Below are 18787 nucleotides of genomic sequence, written 5' to 3' on the forward strand. Positions count from 1 at the left end.
GTTATTGCAATTCAAAAACTACAGAAGAAACTACTATCAGTGCTTCTATAACAGAGAATTTAATAATCAAGTGATTTTTTACATTTACATTTATTCATTTAGCTGACACTTTTATCCAAAGCGACCTACAATTGCTATACATGTCAGATGTCGCACACCTCTGGAGCAAATAGGGTTAACTTCTCTTGCTCAGGGACACAATGGTGGATGGGTCACAGTGGAGGATTGAACCCGGGTCTCTCACACCATAGGCATAGTCTTATCCATTGCGCCTTCGCCAATAGGTCATTTTGCAAGAAACATATGAAATATTTGCTGTTTCCAGCCTCTCACATTTTGTAATTTCTTTTCTGTTCTTCTTTTGTGTTTTTTACCAATGTAAACTGAATATATTTGGCTTCTGGACATTCATCCTTGTGTGACAGACCTGCTCGCCAATCACAAGCTCCATGAGCCTCCTGTTACGGTCCTACTCCAATCAGAGTGGGCACAGGGCGTGTACATTTTACAAACAAAACTGGAGGAAAACGTGGGATAATGGCGCCAGCCAAACCGACACAGGCAGCTGCTGTGCCGCAGTTTTGTCCGGCGTCAACTCAGACTGAAGTGTTTCAGCAGCGGCGCGTTTAGTCTACACGTTTTTAATTTGACATTTTGTGTGCTTCAGCTACGGATTAGCTCTCTGAGAGCCCGTTCCGTTCCGCTCTCTGCAAGCTAACGTTACATATCCACATGGAGCATTTCAGAATAAAAGCGTTTTGCCTGTTTGATTTTGCTGTCTTGTTCAGATTTTGCTATTTGTTCAGTTTTCCTTAATTTTTGTGCTTCTATGGTTAAGTAGGTTACGTAGTTAAATTGTTAGTTTTGTTTTTGTCTGTTTCAACTGTGTTTATTGTTGATGTACAATCGGGAGTCTGCAAAGGGTGTTTTATTTTGAAAACCGGATTCTCTATGCCGTTCTGTGTCTAACTTATGGCCTGGTTCATCTGCTCTGTGCTGCTTGGCTTCCATCAAAAATAGACTGGCAGTGAATATTGAATTTCAGCAAAACTTCAATTAAAAAAAATTGAAATGGAATCGTAATCGTAATATCTGGCAGAAAAATCGCAGTGCCAAGGTTAGACAGGGCTGTCCACAGTCCTCCAGCTCCTCTTGTTTCTCTTCACTATTCACTGGGTCATGAAAACAAGAACAGTGAGGAGGAGAAACGAGATCCTATCTGACCCTGTGGAACCAGTGTGGCAACACGGAATCTGCTTCTTTAAAGCTGCTAGAATTTATATTTTTACAATAATAAACATGTCAAATGACAATATGACAACAATGTGAAAAAAGTTTTCAGCTCATTGCTTAGCTGTCTAACCCGTCACTGCTTTGGTTCACTCCCACCCCATTGTTGTAGCATCGTATTTAGAGAAAAAGCTCTAAAAACCCACTGTACAGCTCAGCTGCTCAGTGTCAAACTGCAGACAGACACAGTGGCAGACCAGCAGCTAAAAAGCCAGATATTTCTCTCTAGAGTTGGTGGAGCTACATTCATCAGGTGACCACAGACATTTCTCCAAATGCTAATGTGGCTCTGTAACCGATGGATGCTAACAAGTTTGTCATATGAACTTAAAAGATGATGATGATATGTTAATATTGTGCTGCCACCAAGTAGCAAATACAATCAGTTAATGCAGGTTTAACTAAAAATCAGGTACAAATGGAGGTCTACCTGACCAAGTTAGACCTTAGCATAGAGGAAATGCTTATTGAATGTCCCTGGTGAAATCTGAGTCAGTTTGTGTTGCTTATGTCTGCTTAGGCACAGACTATGTTTAGATTTCACGCCTCCAGAGCACCTTTGATTGTGTTCAGACTGTGTTCAGAGTAAGATGATTGACCTGCTGAAAAGCTGTTTGGCGGGTGTTTTGTTCAGGCGTATGAATAGAGGGTCACCGCAGCTGCTCTGTTAGGCTTCGGTTTGCAGCGCGCACGGGCAGTGATTTAGGTCGGGTCACTCTTCACCCCAGCAGGGCCTGTGTGGGCAGACAGCCCAACTTTCATAAACTTTAATATCCCTTTCAGATGCTTTTAAATCAATTTCTTTTGGGATTAACAATATTTTCATATTTAGAGGAGTATTTTTACATGTCTGGATTGGATATTTAATCTAAATGTGGTCTAAATGTGTTTTACTTTCTTCAAGAATCGTGAACGTAGGGAAATCCCCACCCTGAATAAATTGGAGATAGGGGAGATATTTCAAAGGTCTTGAACCAAACAGGGTAAATCCTAAATACTAATCATTATGAGGGTTTGAAAAATGTCAAATTGGATATGAAAATACTTTAAATACCTTTCTAAAAAAACATATTATGCAGATTAGTTGTATATTAATGTAATTTTTAAGAAACAGGGCTGGAAATTACTGCAACACCAGAAACTGTCAAATGAAGTGGTTATATGTAAGTATTTATTTGCCCTATTGTCCACACCTGATTGGAAAATGTCTTTATACCTATGTACCTACCTTGGGAACAGCAGTTTGACACAAATAATCTTGACTTCCACTTACTGGCTATTTTTAGAGTTTTCTCTGCATCTCACAGTCTCCATCAGCAAATGTTTGCAACTCCAGAAAAGACCGGTACCTGAACTTTAAAGGGAGACTATATAACTTTTGAAAGAAGAAAAATTATATTATTAATAATTTTCTTTTAGTAATTTAAATGTTGAATTCATAAGCAAAAAAACACACGCACTTCAATAAACCAGTATGAACAGTAGCTTTTGGCTGCTAAATGTTAGCTAATGTTAGCAAACCTTACCTCGATCCGTTTGCTGATTTTCTTTTTACTCTTGTCCACTTCTTCTATGGTTGTACCACGTTAACATTAACCGGTATTTGTCTCTTGTGGCAACAGGCAACTGTCCAACAAAAGTTACATAGTCTAGCATTAAAAAAGATAAAATGAGGCATTTCAATTTTTAACTTTAAGCATGAGCTCATAGTTTTAGATATATTTTCCACCCTGACAACACTGTTATGTACTGTTATGTTTCAGCGCAAACATGGTCCACATGATAGTGATTAAACAGCACAAAATGCTTCAAATTTGATAACAAAAAGAAATGTGTCTGTATTCATGTTGAAAGCTAATAATAGCTGTTGCTGTGTATCCTGATATCAGCAAAGTCTTTATCTCTCCATTAGAATCAGCAGCTTTGTGGTGGGTAAATTCTCATATACAGCTAATGCATCTCAGGAGGCACCGGCTTGTTTATGAAGCAGGCAGCACTTGACGGTGGGTTACTGAGCTATGATCAATGACACAATTAAAACCACTCAATGATGCAAATGAAAAGCAACAAAGCATCCCTGTTCATTTAAAGTAAATATTGCTGTTGTTGTGTAACGAGTGTAGGCTGTAAAGTTGATTTTGGGTCAAAGTCACAGTGGTCAAGCTGGAAAAACATTCTTTTCAGCTGACAATATGAGAAACACAGAATCTCATGTACCTGTGGAGGTACCTTGAAAAAAAATGACACATCCTTTCTTTGCATAAACTATGGAATCTGGCTCCTGCCAGATTACTCCCATCCTGCTGCTGTGGTGCTGCAGCAGCACATGATTGTGCAGGATTATACTTTGACTGTTGGTCTCCCTGCCTGCTCGCAGCTAAGTACCGCTTTGCATAAACTGCAGGCAATAATGAAGCTCTTTAATGTTGGAGCCTTTATTCCTCATCGCTGCTGTCACCGTGTCTCTGCCTTGTATTTTACTGTAGGTATCAGCCGTAAAACATGAAGAGGTATAAATGCACTTTGATGTTTCAATATGACAGATTTATAGTTCATAGATATTGTTTGTATTTAAAATATTCATCATATCATATAGGTTTTCAAGTGGGGTGTTCATTTCAAATAAAAATCCATATTTTAGATCAAATGGTTAATATATTACTGTATAATTCAAATATGCATTAATCTGTTGCTGCAAATAGTCCCAGACAAATGCACTATTTACTCATATTTGAGTGATGTTTTCTAAAACTAGTGCCTAGCTGTTTAAAGTAAAATTGTAAGCATTACATTTGAATTCATTTAGATGACACTTTCATCCAAAGCAACTTACAATTACTAAGTATGTCAGAGGTCGCACGCCTCTGGAGCAACTAGGGGTTAAGTGTCTTGCTCAGAGACACATTGGGGGATGTGTCACAGTGGAAATTGAACCCAGCTCTCTCACACCAAAGTCTTATCCACTGCACCATCACCACCCCACAAGTAACTATAAAGCTGTGATTCATTTTTGAAGATCATTAGCAACTTAGCTAATCTTCATTAGCAACAAACACTATATAAATAAAATTGAATTGAATTGAATTGAATAATGACAAACAGACTAACACACTGTTGAGAAAATAAAACAGACTAATGCCAATCTTATTGTTTAGATCTAATGTAGTCTACAGTGCCCCTCTGTTTTAGGATAAGCATTTAAATAATTTAAGTATATTTTGTAACCCAAAGTTTACAACTTTAGTCAGAACAAATGGGTTTGGGCTGAGTGCCTAACAGACTGGGGGTAAAAAATTGTGACAGATTGGTTTTGGTCTTTTCATGGTTTTTCATCATGGTTATTGTTTGCCCACAATAAGAAAAATGTAGAATATTGCTAGCCTTATCTTTTAAAACAGTGGTTCTCAGTATTTTTTACATCAAGGAAGTCCGTTTGATAAGATTTTGTCCCAGGGTCCCCAGTCTGATAGGATTTTTACTTTTAGATGTTTTATTACAGAAAGTGTATGAAACCCATGACCGACATAGTCATACATCCTGTCATTGTGTTACTTGTTACTGTTATAAAATAAATAACAAAAATAAATTATTCCTGTTTTTGACCTCCTGGAACCCCCTCAATCACCCAAAAAAAGAAAGAAAATCAAGATGACTACATACAACGTTTTACTGTATTATTATAATTATAATAATAATTATTATTATAATTATAATTATTATTATGCACGTGTGTGTTTGCATCTGTCCGCAGGTAACCTCGCATACTACTGGACTCATCAGAAATCATTTTTAAAAACCCATTTTATTGACCGAGCCTGTCCTAAAGCTTAGACTTTAATTTTTTCAGTAGCAGTTGCCATTTTACAATATGCGTTACGAAATAGCAAAAGGCATTTCTGGCAATTGGTTATGCTAAAAACAAAGCTTACCAAGTCTGTTGTAGGCCTTTGTCATGGCTCAAAATCTGACATCTGTGACACTGTGGGCGTGTCTGCTCTGTTAAGTTAGTTCTTAGTCAGTTAGGTTATTTTTTAGTCTTTTCTGTATCTGTTATTTTGTCTCTGTTTTGGGGTTCAGTCCCGTCTGTTGTCTTGTGTCTAGTTTACACTGTGTGCTCGTGCTTTTTGGTCTGAAGTGTGTCTTGTTGGGGGGTCGGTTTGTGATCCATTTAGTTTCATTATTATTCTGATTGTTCTGTTATAGTCTGTCCTTTTTATTAAGTTTATTATTCAGTTTTCCTGTCTGTCCTGTTTTAGTTTTGCCTTATTATGTTTAGTGTATTTCTGCATTTAGATTTGCTTGTGTCTGTCCCCCCAGTAATTCCTCTGCCTGCTTGTCCGCTAAGTGCTTTGAGTTCCAGTTAGTGTATGGTCTTGTGTTTTGCATCTGTTAGAATCTGTCTGTTTTCCCCTGCTGTCACTCTACCTGTCACTGTGCTTGATTAGTCCCTCATGTCTTTCACCTGTGTATCCCCTCCCAGCTTGTTAGCCCGTGTGTGTGTGTGTATATATATGGTTGCTTGTTTCCTCAGTCTGTGTCCGGTCATTGTAGCGTGTATATGCTCTGTCTTGTGTTGTAGTGTTTACCCGGCCTTGCTTGTCATCCTGTTTCCCTGCTGTCTGGATTATCACCCTTTTTGGATTTCTGTTGGATTACCTTGTTTAATTTGGACTCGGTTTATTTTTGGTTTACATTGAACTCAGCCACTCTGCCAGTAAGTGTGCTCGCCTTTTGTTGCTTCAATAAATCCTCTGAACTGTACCTGCTCCACTCAGTGTCCTGCATTTGGGTCCACCAACCTTCCCTACACACCAAACCCTGACAGACATCCACCGAAAAGTTGTGTGTCATCTTGAACTGGATCATCTGCAGATTAATTCCATACCCGATATGATTATGATCCACTAAAGTCAGGCACAATACAAGATGAATAAATCCTTAAACTTGACTCTAAGGGAGCCAGGAGGGACAAATGCGTGAGATTCAACTCTTCTTTATTTGGGAGGGAGGGCTTTTATTTGTGTGATGTTTGGTGGTTACAACAAAATGTTTTAAATAAATAAGAATGTTTAAATTCAGAAGGTATCGCCCCGTTTATTGTTTCCTTTTTAAGTTTACACAGTTAGGCAAACCCAGGATGCTCAGTTACAGTACCATTACACTATTCTATGCATCTTAAAGAAAACTGCAACTTTTGGCTACTACAGAAAAACACCTTGAAAAAAACTTTGCATATATCTATATAAGAAAATATCCATACTGTAATACACAAATCTCACAGCCTGTCCTCACACAGAAAATGACAACATGGGTTCATAATTGAAGGGCTTAAAACAACCGAATTTTACATTATAAGAAACCTCTTGCGGCCGTGTGACAGTGCATGTGAAATAACACCAAATGTAGGATACTGATGTGCAGATCAATCCTAAAGTATCGATATTTCTGATACCAACATTTCCTGCTCTAGGATCGATACTCATATAAAAGGATCGATATCTAAATTCAGTCATTTGGAGTGAGTGTGTGTTTTATCATAAGTATCTTACTGTCACCAGGATGGTCTAATTATACTCGGTTGATGGGAACTACTTTTACTTCCGCCTGTCAAAGTCATACTTGCGCTATGGCTCTGTGACGGAGCTTCTCTGAAGTGAGCCGCTGTAGCCCTTTACATTTCCCGCGATTGAATACTGACTCTGGCTGTATTTTAGCTGTGAAGGTAATAATGAGGCTGTGTGTGGTGTGTGCAAAGACAGTGAAATACTTTGGCAACACCGCAAACTTCGCTAAACATCTGAGATTAAGTCTGTCACAATAATAGGATGATGTTATGAAGCGGCAGGTCTGAGCAGGATATTTTTATTATAATTAAAGAAAATGACAGTAGTTTGATGTCTTGTCATTATGCAGCTATTATTTTGAATTGGTAAGGTTACAGCCTACCCCTTAATTCTCTCATAAATACAGAAACGGGAGGGGTGAGGTCACATTAAACTAGAAATAAAATATGTAAAAAGTATTGGTATCGGCAATACCAACCTGGTTATTACTTGGTATTGGATTGTTAAGTGGTATGGCACATCACTAGTGTAGGATATAAATAACCACAAAATTCCTACTTGGTGGTGGGTATGGTGGATGGTATTTGTTTTTTGAAGTATTATTAGTGTTCGCTAGCTAGTGTTAGCAATAATTTTGGTGGGGGGTTTTTTGCGTTTTGTAGTGTTTATTTTTAGCGGTTTAGGTAGTGATTTTTGTGTAGTATTAGCTACTGTTTGCTCTAGCGTTAGCTAACGTTGCCATTAGTTCTAGCTAACTATGTTACTGTTTAAAAGCTTTGACAGCCCCCCAGAAGCCCTTAAGCCCTGGATATACTTGCTTTTAAGTACGCATTCGCATACACAAGATGGCAGCCACACGTATGCTGCGTCCCTTTGGAGCGTAGGTTGTGCATGTCTCCAAGAATTAACGCTATGCGTCCGTGAGATGCAATTCAGCACATGAACATTTGTCGATCTGATCGGCAGGTCAGTAGCAATCTACTGTTCCACACTAGCCCAGGTGGTGGCAGTATGCAGTTGGTTTGCCAACCGCCATTAAACGCAAAAGAAGAACAAGGTCAGCAGCAGACTTTAAAAAAGGTAGATTTATGGCGGGATGTTTACAATAAAACTCCTGGAGCTAATCCGCAATTACCGAGATCGTTATGATGTCTCATTAAAATTACAACCTGCTCGAGTGTCACTATGTTTGGTTTGTTTACGATGTGCAAATTTGTAAGTTGTCGGAGGAAGATTATCCGGTGTCAGCGAGGGATGTCCTGGTCCTGGTCTACCCCCTAGTGGATTCAGGTTTAATCCTCCAGGTACACGCAAAGTACGCAGGCAAGTATGTGAACAATGCCGTTTGCGTTGTCTACACCTGCACATTGTTAAAAAGCAAGTATATCCAGGGCTTTAACCCTAACCATCATAGGGGTGTGTGCCTAAACCGTGATTGTATGCAAGTCGACTGGTTAACCCTACAGCTGGTCAAGGCCAATGCGCTAGGAGGTAGGGTTAACCTCCGTAATTTTGTTGCAATGGGGAACAGAAAACACGGACGTGTTGGAAAAACATATTACTTGCTATTACCTGATACTCCACTTATAAACTAACATTACAAAGTCAAAAAAAGATTTGTTTGACTGTTTGAGGTATTGCTGCACACAAAGCTCATACTTATTATGAGAGTGTGAAAGCTCAAATAAAGTAATTCCTGCTTAAAAAATATGTTCAAAAGTTTGGTGACTGTTACATATTAATGTGCTGTCAGTTGAGTGAAAGAAGAGTGTTTCAGTTGTTTTATAAAGCATGAGAAAAAAGCAAGAGAGGACAAATCCATCCTACCTTGGTATCCTTGTGTGGCTGACAGTCAATCTGATGAGAGACGGATGCCGTTTGGTTCATCTTTGCTCCTCAGTTTCACTCAATGCTCTGTTCAAATAAAATTCCCAACACTGCTCTAGACTCCTAGCAGCTCAATTTTAAAGTTTCCACCGACTTCCAACTGGCTGCTTCTTGTCTCCAAGCTGACCAAAGCACAAACTGATTCTAATAATACTGAAGCCTGCAGAGCTGCAGCACTGGAAACACTCTCCCCTCGTTGTTATTGAAGCTACACCAGAGGCGATACGTTTAAATACACATTCTGTTCTCCTTCCTTTGTTTCTGTCTCTGGCAATAAATGGTCTCAATGCCACATTTGAATGCCGTCCCCACCTCTCTCCTCTTCTCTTCTTCAGCAAGTATGTGCTGCTGACAGACGGTTCATAAACCAGGATGTTTGCCAGTGCCTCCCACATATGAGGACGTTTCTTCATCAGAATGCAAATTTGCTGGAGGCGAAGATATTGCGGGCATTTGGTTGGAGCTTTTAGATCTAAAGCATTTCGTATTCAAAGCTTACAGCAGGGGTTTAGTGTTGTCTGAAAGGCATTTTGACAAGACGTGTTGTTGTTTTGAAGGACTCACATTGATGAATGAATGTTAAGCTCCAACTTTGACCCTACGGGTACCTGCTGCTGTTTATTCCATTCCAAAAGCCCGATATGGAGAATCCACTTTATTTAAAAAGATGTAGAGGATGAGAAGCAGACTGGCTGAAAACAAATTTCTGTCTTGAGACAACTGCAAGCTTTACAGACAGACATCAGACTTTTTTTTGATTGAGAAAATAATCCTACTTCTTAAGCTAAATACTGTAAAACTTAATTTAATTAACTGGGCTTTTATATGCTTCAATCACAGAACTCACCCTGCCTATATTTTGGACAGGCCTTTAATTCCTAATTCTTATTGAGACCTGCATTTATTTGTCAGAATGTGTAGCCATCTCCAGGTCAGTAAAAGGGGCAGGCATCTAATTGAGACTAGACTTTTAATTGAAGTTTCACAGTAAACTATTTTTAAAAAACCCTTGGATTTTATAGATACTTTATTCTCGCAGGACAGCGATGCTACAAAGTATACGGTACAAGGTAGTTTTATTTGTCAAATTAACACTGTAGCTCCGCTTTTATCTTGTGAAGCTTTAGTCTCTGTTTGTTAGTCAGTGCAACTTACACTGTACATATACAGCTAAACTGAGGCTTATTGTTGACCATTTTCTCCCTGCTCGCCTGTCATCCACTGGTGTTGTGCAGAGTTTTGCGTGCATGCCGTGTGGCTGACAACTCGCGGCACGTCGCGGTTCCTCGTGGGTCTATTTCAAGTCCTACTATTTAAAAACGATATAATCTTTATGTTGTTCATCAATGGTGATAATGATCCGAACGTCCCGCGAGGTGCGGACAACTCGGCACAACATCGGTGAAGCTGAGGCTGCTTCTCTTCAGCAGGTGTTCCTCTTCTGTCACTACACACTTCGCCTACATCCACACACACACATACACACTACACCTACACATGCGCACTGACCCTTTTTCCTCAAGGGTTAGGGTTACAATTTTGGATTTATTCACCACATTTATTAAAAGCTTATACTTACATTGTTATTTACAGCATTATATGTTGAAATGTATATTGTAATAGGCAGTATATTAACTTATTGGGAGATAACTGGTAGTTCTATGTAAAATCAGACGTTGAGCACACCCATATCGGCAAAATGGCACAATCCCTGTTTTGCTGCAAAGCTTCGACTGTGAGATTGACAGTCGAATCAGGCTCCGCCCATCAAAGCATAGAATCTTCGACTATTCGGGGTCAGCCCTAAAGCAATTATGAAAATGGTGAATAGAAATAAACTTTATTCATTGGAGCAGTGCTGAGGATGAATTAGAGTTTAAGAGTCTGATAGCGTCGGGGGAAAAGCTGCTCTGCAGTCTGGTGGTGTGGCAGCAGCAACTTCTCAGAAGGCAGCAGGGTGAACAGACTGTGGCTGGGTGGGGACTGTTCTCTAGTATCCTTTGGGTTCTGTGTGGGCACCTCACCTCACCGGCAAACACATGATGATATATAGTATATGATGCATTGCTGTAGATTAAACTAGTATATAAAGTAAAGTTTTGAATATAGGACTTTTACTTGTAGAGAGTATATTTACAGTTTAGTACTAGTACTAAGTTGCCTTAATTTGGTGCCATCAGTCATTTTGTAAGAATTAATGAGATTTATTTAAAAGAATGGGCATGCACTTCTGTAATAAAACACCTCATGTGCAGGTCATACATCAGTCCCTGACAGGATGTGAAAATGTATGAATTTTGTTCTGACTAAGCTTCATATTCACACATATGTTAAATCTTCATCCCATTTCCCAGACATGTTGTTATTTGTTACAGTAAACTGTTGTCCCCATTAAAAATGTATGACTATGATTCATATTTGATGAGCTGGTTACTTTCTATGCCACCAGTCATATTTATTTGCGAATATGATCGCTGTCATTGAGCGGGTACAGGTTTAAACATATAAACTCTCACTGGCCAGGTTTCTATTTGTTTTTCATTCACTTTAATACCAAAGATTATAAAGGCAAAGGCCAATTTCCAGCTCATGCTCTTTATCGATAAAACAGCTAATTTATTAGACACTGATATGTAGTCTTTATGTGCAAGACGCAAAAATAACTGTATACTCAAGCTCATGATTGGGAGGCACTGCTGAGTGTTTGATCAATATGAGTGTCCATGTAGCATTGTTTTTGCAAGGACAAACAATTTCACCATTTTTTTTTGCGTGATAAGTATTGTTTGCATGCATAGGAAGCAGTGTAGGGATTTCTGGCACATCACCGACTTCTAAAGGTGCATGGAGAATAGAATAGTAGTTTGAAGAGCTCCAGCAACACTTGTAGTATAAAGAGTAAAGGAAAGTGACAACTTTATTATCAGACCAACCTGTTTCAGCTTGTGGACTTCATCGGAGGCCTCATAAAACACATTGAAAAAAGAGCACTGAAATAAAATGTGTATTAAAATTATAAAATTATCATATTTGGTCCATAAACAGGAGAAGTACATTTAGGAGGCACTACTTAAGCTTATATAGAGGATGTATTAACCTAAAATGTGTCAGTTTATTGTGGCATATATTTAAAATGCTTTACAAAGGTCTAAATTGTGCCTTCTAAATGTAAAAGCTAAAATAAAATATAATACAAAATAAATATAAAAATGAAAATGAAAAGAGCGATAGCCATAAGATCCATTATTTAACCACATAAATAAGAGATTTGGAAATATTCAAAACTCATAAAACACCACTATAATAACTAATGAAAAAGTCTTTATCATTACACCATGACATTATCACCTCTTTGCCTGGATCTGCTCATTTCTATGCCCATAAGGCAATGAAGTTGTTCTGTATACAACAAGTGTTATTGAAGTTTTTACCTCTTGTATGCATAGGGCTTCTTAACACTTCACTGATGCCACTTGCTTTCCTCAGCCTAGGGATGTAGGTATAGACAGTGCAGACACTGTAGCTGGGGCCCGGCCCCCACTGTACTGAGGGCCCTTGACGGGAGCAGCCCCGCCAAGTTATGGACTGGTCTTTGACAATTTCATAGTAACAAAGCAGTTTATCAGTCAATAGTAAACATGTGCATTTCCCCCTTTGACGTGAGTCAGTAGTTTTACCCACAAAAGCCTGTAGCAAGCAGTAGGCTATAAGATATATGGTGAAATATAAAAAACATTATTCCACAGATTCCACAGAATGAATTTAGTCTTATTTTCTTTGGTATTCGTGTCACGTAGCCGACAAATGCAGTGATGATTGCTGGGTAATATGTAAATGAATGCCTTATCTTAAGTTTCAATTTGATCATGTGACAAGACGACAAGACTCCAGAAATAGGGTGAAACGTAAATTCTGACAGTAGACTAGCAGAGCACACGTGCAAGCTAGCAGTCATGCTATTCACACATAAAAGTAGTTTGAAGAAGAGGCAGGAGAGAAAAGAACAGGAGCAGAGGGTCGCAAAGCTCCCAAATTAGATTGTTTACTGAGGACATTGTCAAAGATTTTGCTCAATGCAGGCTCATCAGATGCCTTTCAAATAGGTGAGTAAAGGTTGCTATTATTTCGGGGACAGGTCGCCTCTGAGTATTTAACAGTGTGTGCGCCTCAGCTGGCCTGTTTTCAGAACATGGTGTTGTATTATGAGTAGGCCACTTTTCTTTCTTATTCACCATAATGTCTTGCCTCTCTGTCGAAGAGGAATGTGGTTGTCGTGATTTGGGAGGTTATTGTACTGAAATTGCCCGAAAAAGTCTGCGTCATTTCAGCACAGTGGACACCCCCTACACTGTGTTTTCACAGTGACAGCATTGGCCATGCTCCTTATAATTTTCTCTTTGACTTGTGTACTTTGCAAATACAAAAGTCTAGGTGACACAGTCTGATTCTAAAATACATCACATGATGGTACTTGAGACTGCAACTCAGCCGCAGCAGCAGCACGCGTTGGAGAGAGACGCACACAAAGAGAACTGTTGAATTTAATGTGATAATATGGAAAGAAATCGATTTAAGGAGCTTTAAATTAACAAGGTTAGGTGTTTAATGCATCTAATCTTATCAGTTGTTAAACCGTAGCAAAACAAGGAAGCAAGGCACATAAATTTGCCAATTAAGGGTTCCCTTCTAGACATGAACATGTGTGCGTGTGTACTTCGTAACAGTGTAGCCCAAGGGCCCATCATAACGGCCTGCACTGGGGCCCGTTGTTACTACCTTACACCACTGGCACAGTCATTTTAGGATAAGTGAAAAAGTTGGGTTTCAATTAAAATACATTTGTGTATTAATTTGATTGTTGATAAGTAGACATAATTCAGTATTCACATCAAGTTTCAAGTGTTGGGACCAGAGCTGATGTGTATATCAGCAATGATTTCTTGGATCTCCATTAGCACCACAGCTACTCTAAAATAGTAATTAAAATAAAAATAAATACTATAAATACAATACAAAATACTATTGGTATAAATTAAATTTCACCAAAATGGTCACAACTAAAGATGATTTCTTCACTTATTTTAACCACTGGATTGTCACTTTTTTCCAGAATTTAGTTTTGGGGAAACAATGAAATCACAGTACTAGTTAGTGATACAAACAACACTATCCTGCAACACAGACAACCCCGTCCACAAAAACAAAAGAAGCAATATTGTCATAATAACCTATGTCTATCTACACAATGACTGTATTTGTTAGTGGTATGGTATAGTTATTTTTTCCTTCTTTGAATGACTCTGATGAATAGCTGCCTATACAGAACATTATTTAAGAGCTCATTTGTTAAATTTTGCACAGTGTCTCTTCCTCGTACAGGTTATCCTTCTGTTTTAGGTCATATATACTCCAGTATGATAATGATCATGCTCATTATACACATTTCTCTTTGAACCAACATTATGTATCATATTTTAATGCATGTAATTCTGTAAATCCCTCTGATGAAGTCAATCCCTTTGCTCCTGAAATCACCAATTATTAACAGAGACAACGGGAGTCTCGACTAGGGATGCATGATCTGACTTTTTCCATTCGACTATTGGTCGATGCCGAATACCGATCTGATACTAATATAAAATTAATAAACTGTATTCCTCACTGTGGGGAAGAGACTGGGAATCATTCTTTAATGTGTAAGGCAACTTCAGACTTGATCGCCGATTCTCGATCCAAACATCAGTGTCAGTTATGGTCTGATAGGCAACGATTTGCCTGACCACACCTCATTTTAAGACCAACACTCCCATGGGCGCACAGATGAGCGCAAGTGCATTTGCTCTGTAAACAACTTGGGTACTTGGCGTGAAAATGACAACTGCGTCTGTTGGAAACTAGCAATAGGTGAGTTTGACTTCATGCGGCACTTTGCAGGGTTGACTTAACGTGAGGCATGCTGGTTGGAAATTGTATCTGACCTTCGCCGGCGCTGCAAAATGTCACCATATCACGTGACATTAAAACCTTGCAGGAGCAAGCACTTGCTTTTCTCCGGCTGCATAGGGTTGGAACCACCTTTTGCCTAGTCTCGGGGCAGTTATCTTTACAAATGCCGTAAGATCATACGTTTTTATAAGCTCACAGTAAGCTCACGCAGGTAGAATGTTTCCGACTTGATGTTGTGGTTTTTACACCACACCCCTGCAGTTGCCTGCAGCTCATGTTTGACTATCAAGTTAGCGAATGTCTGGCGCAGTCATCTTGAACGCACCTAATGACACTTGTGCTGCGCTTTGTGCAAGATAGGGCCCGAAATGTGGCTTCTTTTGAACCAAGTGACCACCGTGGTTCCCCTCCCATCCTTGTTTTTAATCAAAGCCAGACAAGTGGAGTGAATGAGTGGATATTTAGCTGACATTAAAAAGGCAATACAAATTAAACAAATATAAATACAGAAAAATACCTGTTCAAAAATCACATATGTATCATTTACTAACATGCCTCTGTGTTTCTGCTGCACTCTCCACTAGTTTAACCTGCATATTTATCTTCATATTTTCACCATAAGTTCCACTAATCATAACATTTCTAATTTGTGCATTTATCAAAAGCGTGTTGTGTTTTCTTTATCCCATTACAAAAAATGGTTAATTTCATAGTGCGGTGATTTTCAGTAATTGCAATAATGAAATGCGACTAATCGCAGTGGAACATCTTTAATTAGATAAGCTGTGCAGGAGGTGAGGAAGCCGAGTGTAATCAAGACAAACACTTTTCCAAAGAAGAGTGGTGTGTGATGAGCCTGTTGGCCAAATAGGGGGAGTTACACTTAGTTAAGTCAATGAGGAATTACTTTTGCTCCATGTTAGCTAATATACTCGATTTCACATGAAATGCCAAGATGTTTTTTCTTTTAAGAAAAATAATGTGTTTTTCTCCAGGAAAATGATGCCTGCAAGCAGAAATACACTACAAAAAATCTACATATTAATTAATTTTAGTTAGATCTTTCTTCTTCGATAATGAGTTTGGCTAGAGATGCTGGAGAGTAAACTTCAAAAGTAATGTAACTAAGTACATTTACTAACGTATTTGCAGTTTCTGCTACTTTAGAATTCTGCCACTATAATTCAAAGCAAATATTGTACTTTTTACTACACTACATTTATTTGATAACTTTAGTCATTAGTTAATTTGCCTATTCAAATATAATCAACAGATAAATGATCCAATACATTGAATTAAAATAAATCAATTAAATCAAATAAGTTGAATATAAATAAATACATTGAATTACATTAAATCAAAACTACTTAAATTAAATCCATCCATCCATCCATCGTCAACCGCTTATCCTGCATACAGGGGCTGGAGCCAATTCCAGCTGACATCAGGCGCAAGGCGGGGTACACCCTGGACAGGTCGCCAGTCCATCGCAAACTTAAATTAAATTGAAAACTCAAATTTTAATTTAATTATCTATATAAATTATTTAACTATTAAGTATTTTTTAAATCAAAATTTTCTTGATTACAGTAACTTGTTTTACAATTTTTAGGGTTTTTTCTTTTAATATAGAGACCAACCAATACCTTGAAAAAATGCCCACCCATACAACTCATGTATAACTAAATGTCACGCATTTCCTGTGTGTCAGCAGATAAGCTAGGAAATTGTTTCCAAAGTGCTATTTCATTACTTTGAACACCTTGCCCTGCTCATTCTTTCCAGTTTCAAGACTGAATTTCAAGTGTAATCAAGTTTCTTCGGAGCACATAGAAAAACAGGAAAATCACAAAGCACTGTACAGAAAGAAAATAGATATTTCATAGCTTTGGCTCTCTGTGCCTGGCAGATTCAAAGATGTAAACGTTGAAAGATGATAGCGGGCATGGAAGGCTGAGAGTAAGATGGACTAATAAAAAAGGACATTATAGCAATGAGGGAGAGAGCGTTTAGTGCTCTATCTCCTCTTTCCTGAGTTTAATAGTACCCGTGAGTCATCTGCCTGGTTTCAAATGTACTGTGTAAATGGTAGAATAAAATAGTGTAATATAACTTCATATCCATTTGCATCAGATAATCTAACTGGATCTACGTATATCCTAGAGGAAATCTCTATCTTAGATCGTTTGATGTAAGACTGAAGCATAAACAAATAAGACAACGATATGATGATCATATGTGGAATAACACACAGATAAAAAAGAAAATGTATTATTATTTATATGATACTGTGACAACACAACTGGAAACTACTGTATAATGGAAATAAGATATGGTGTTAGGCAGAGTATTAAGGCAGAGTATAAATTGTATTGTTCCCGTTAGAAATTCGGCTGTTTATGCAAACCTAGCTGTGTGAATCCCCGTCGAGGATTGGTCCCTCCGGAGATGAGACCGCCTACTTCTTGGTTGATGTTCGCGGGCGTCGGTTTTTGGTCAGACTAAACCTACCAATCAGAAGTCTCCAATCAACCCCAGCTGCTAAATAGCTTGTGTGTCCACATTTCAGCATGGCTGTGAATCAGTGATCAGTCTGTGTTACTGTTGAGTTGCATGTCATCGTGTTTAGTTTAGAAAGTGTTTATATTTCATAGTGTTGCCTGTCAGAGTGGCTTCAGTCAGTACAGAGGTCCTTGTAATTCACTTTGTTTTGTTGTAGTGTAGGCTACCAGGTGTACTTTTTAGTTTAATGGGACCCCCCCTCCTCCCCCTTCTGTATGATGTGATGGAAATAAAGAGTAGGCTGCATAATGACAAGACATCAAACTACTGTCATATTCTTTAATTATAATAAAAATATCCTGCTCAGAACTGCCGCTTCATAACATCATTGTATTACTGACTTAATCTCAGATGTTTAGCGAAGTTTGCCGTCTTTGCACACACATCACTCACAGCGTCATTATTACCTTCACAGCTAAAATACAGGAAGACGTGACTGCTTTTACAGTGAGCCATAGTCAGTTTTCAATCGTGGGAAATGTAAAGGCAAAGGGCTGCAGCGGCTGACTTCAAAGGAGCTCCGTCACAGAGCCGTAGCAAAAGTATGACTTTGACAGGCCGAAGGAGAGGTAGTTCCTATCAACCGAGTATAATTAGACCATCTGTGTGACCGTAAGATATTTATGATAAAACACACTCACTCTAAATGACTGTGTTTAGATATCGAACCTTTTATATTAGTATCGATCCTAGAGCAAGAAACGTTGATGTCAGAAATATCAATACCGATCCGCACATCACTAATAGGCTAACTGCTAGTTTGTTGTCTTTATTCGTTTTTAGTGAGCTTATGGGTGCTGACTTCTTATGGTTATTTTGTTCTCGAATATAACAAGTGTATTTTGAGCCAAGAGCCAACAGGTCAAATTTACCTGCGGCTGTTTTTTGATTGTATGTATCTTTGTTTCAATATAATATTCAAGTCCCCCAGTCTTTGACTTCTCCTAAAAGTGTGTTATGTAGCACCCCCTATTGTTAAAAAATGTCAAGATAAAGCCAGATTTAAAAAATGGGCATTTATAATAAGTGCCAGCGGGTATAATTGCCCCCTGTAGATGAATACAGTCATTTTAGCGCTGTTCATTTCACGCATTTAGATAAACATTCTGTGTTGCTATTGGAAACGCCTTTTCCACTACAGGCCTTACACTTGCTCAGCGCAGTGAGTGAAGGAGAGTCGGATAACGGGGGCTGAGCGCTGTGTCCTAGGTTGATTCTGCATCTGAGGGGTCATTATCTGACAGCGATCCACTTGTATGAAGTAAACATGCATAAAAGCTGCTGCTTATAGCTTTTGTGTAGGCTACATGATCATCGAAACTAATGCTGCAGTAGCCTAGTTTTTCGCTGTGATAGAGGTGTGTTCTGCGGTCCCTTCAAGAGAGCGTGCGGCTCCCTCGTGTGCTTTTTGACCAGCTATAACTTTTCCAGTGCTGTGTATTTTTTAGTAAAAGTGATCATTAAACATTTTTCCTTTGGGTAAAAATCTACTATGAATTTTGGAATTGATAATAATCGTTTCGTTTTATTTGGACTTT

General features: G+C 38.5%; 1 long non-coding RNA gene across 3 annotated transcripts in view; it reads left to right on the forward strand.

Moving 5' to 3' along the window:
- LOC123977595 overlaps positions 1 to 18787 on the forward strand; it is a 38519-nt gene that overhangs the window by 16259 nt on the left and 3473 nt on the right. The window contains exon 1 of one of the 3 annotated variants that reach the window (XR_006826712.1): positions 17750 to 17818. The exons of the other annotated variants lie outside the window; for them this stretch is intronic. This is a non-coding gene — a long non-coding RNA (uncharacterized LOC123977595). Of the gene's footprint in view, positions 1 to 17749; positions 17819 to 18787 lie in introns of those variants that run through there. 3 annotated transcript variants of the gene reach the window in all.

The sequence above is a fragment of the Micropterus dolomieu genome, linkage group LG01 (assembly GCF_021292245.1).
Source record: "Micropterus dolomieu isolate WLL.071019.BEF.003 ecotype Adirondacks linkage group LG01, ASM2129224v1, whole genome shotgun sequence".
NCBI classification, from domain to species: Eukaryota; Metazoa; Chordata; class Actinopteri; order Centrarchiformes; family Centrarchidae; genus Micropterus; species Micropterus dolomieu.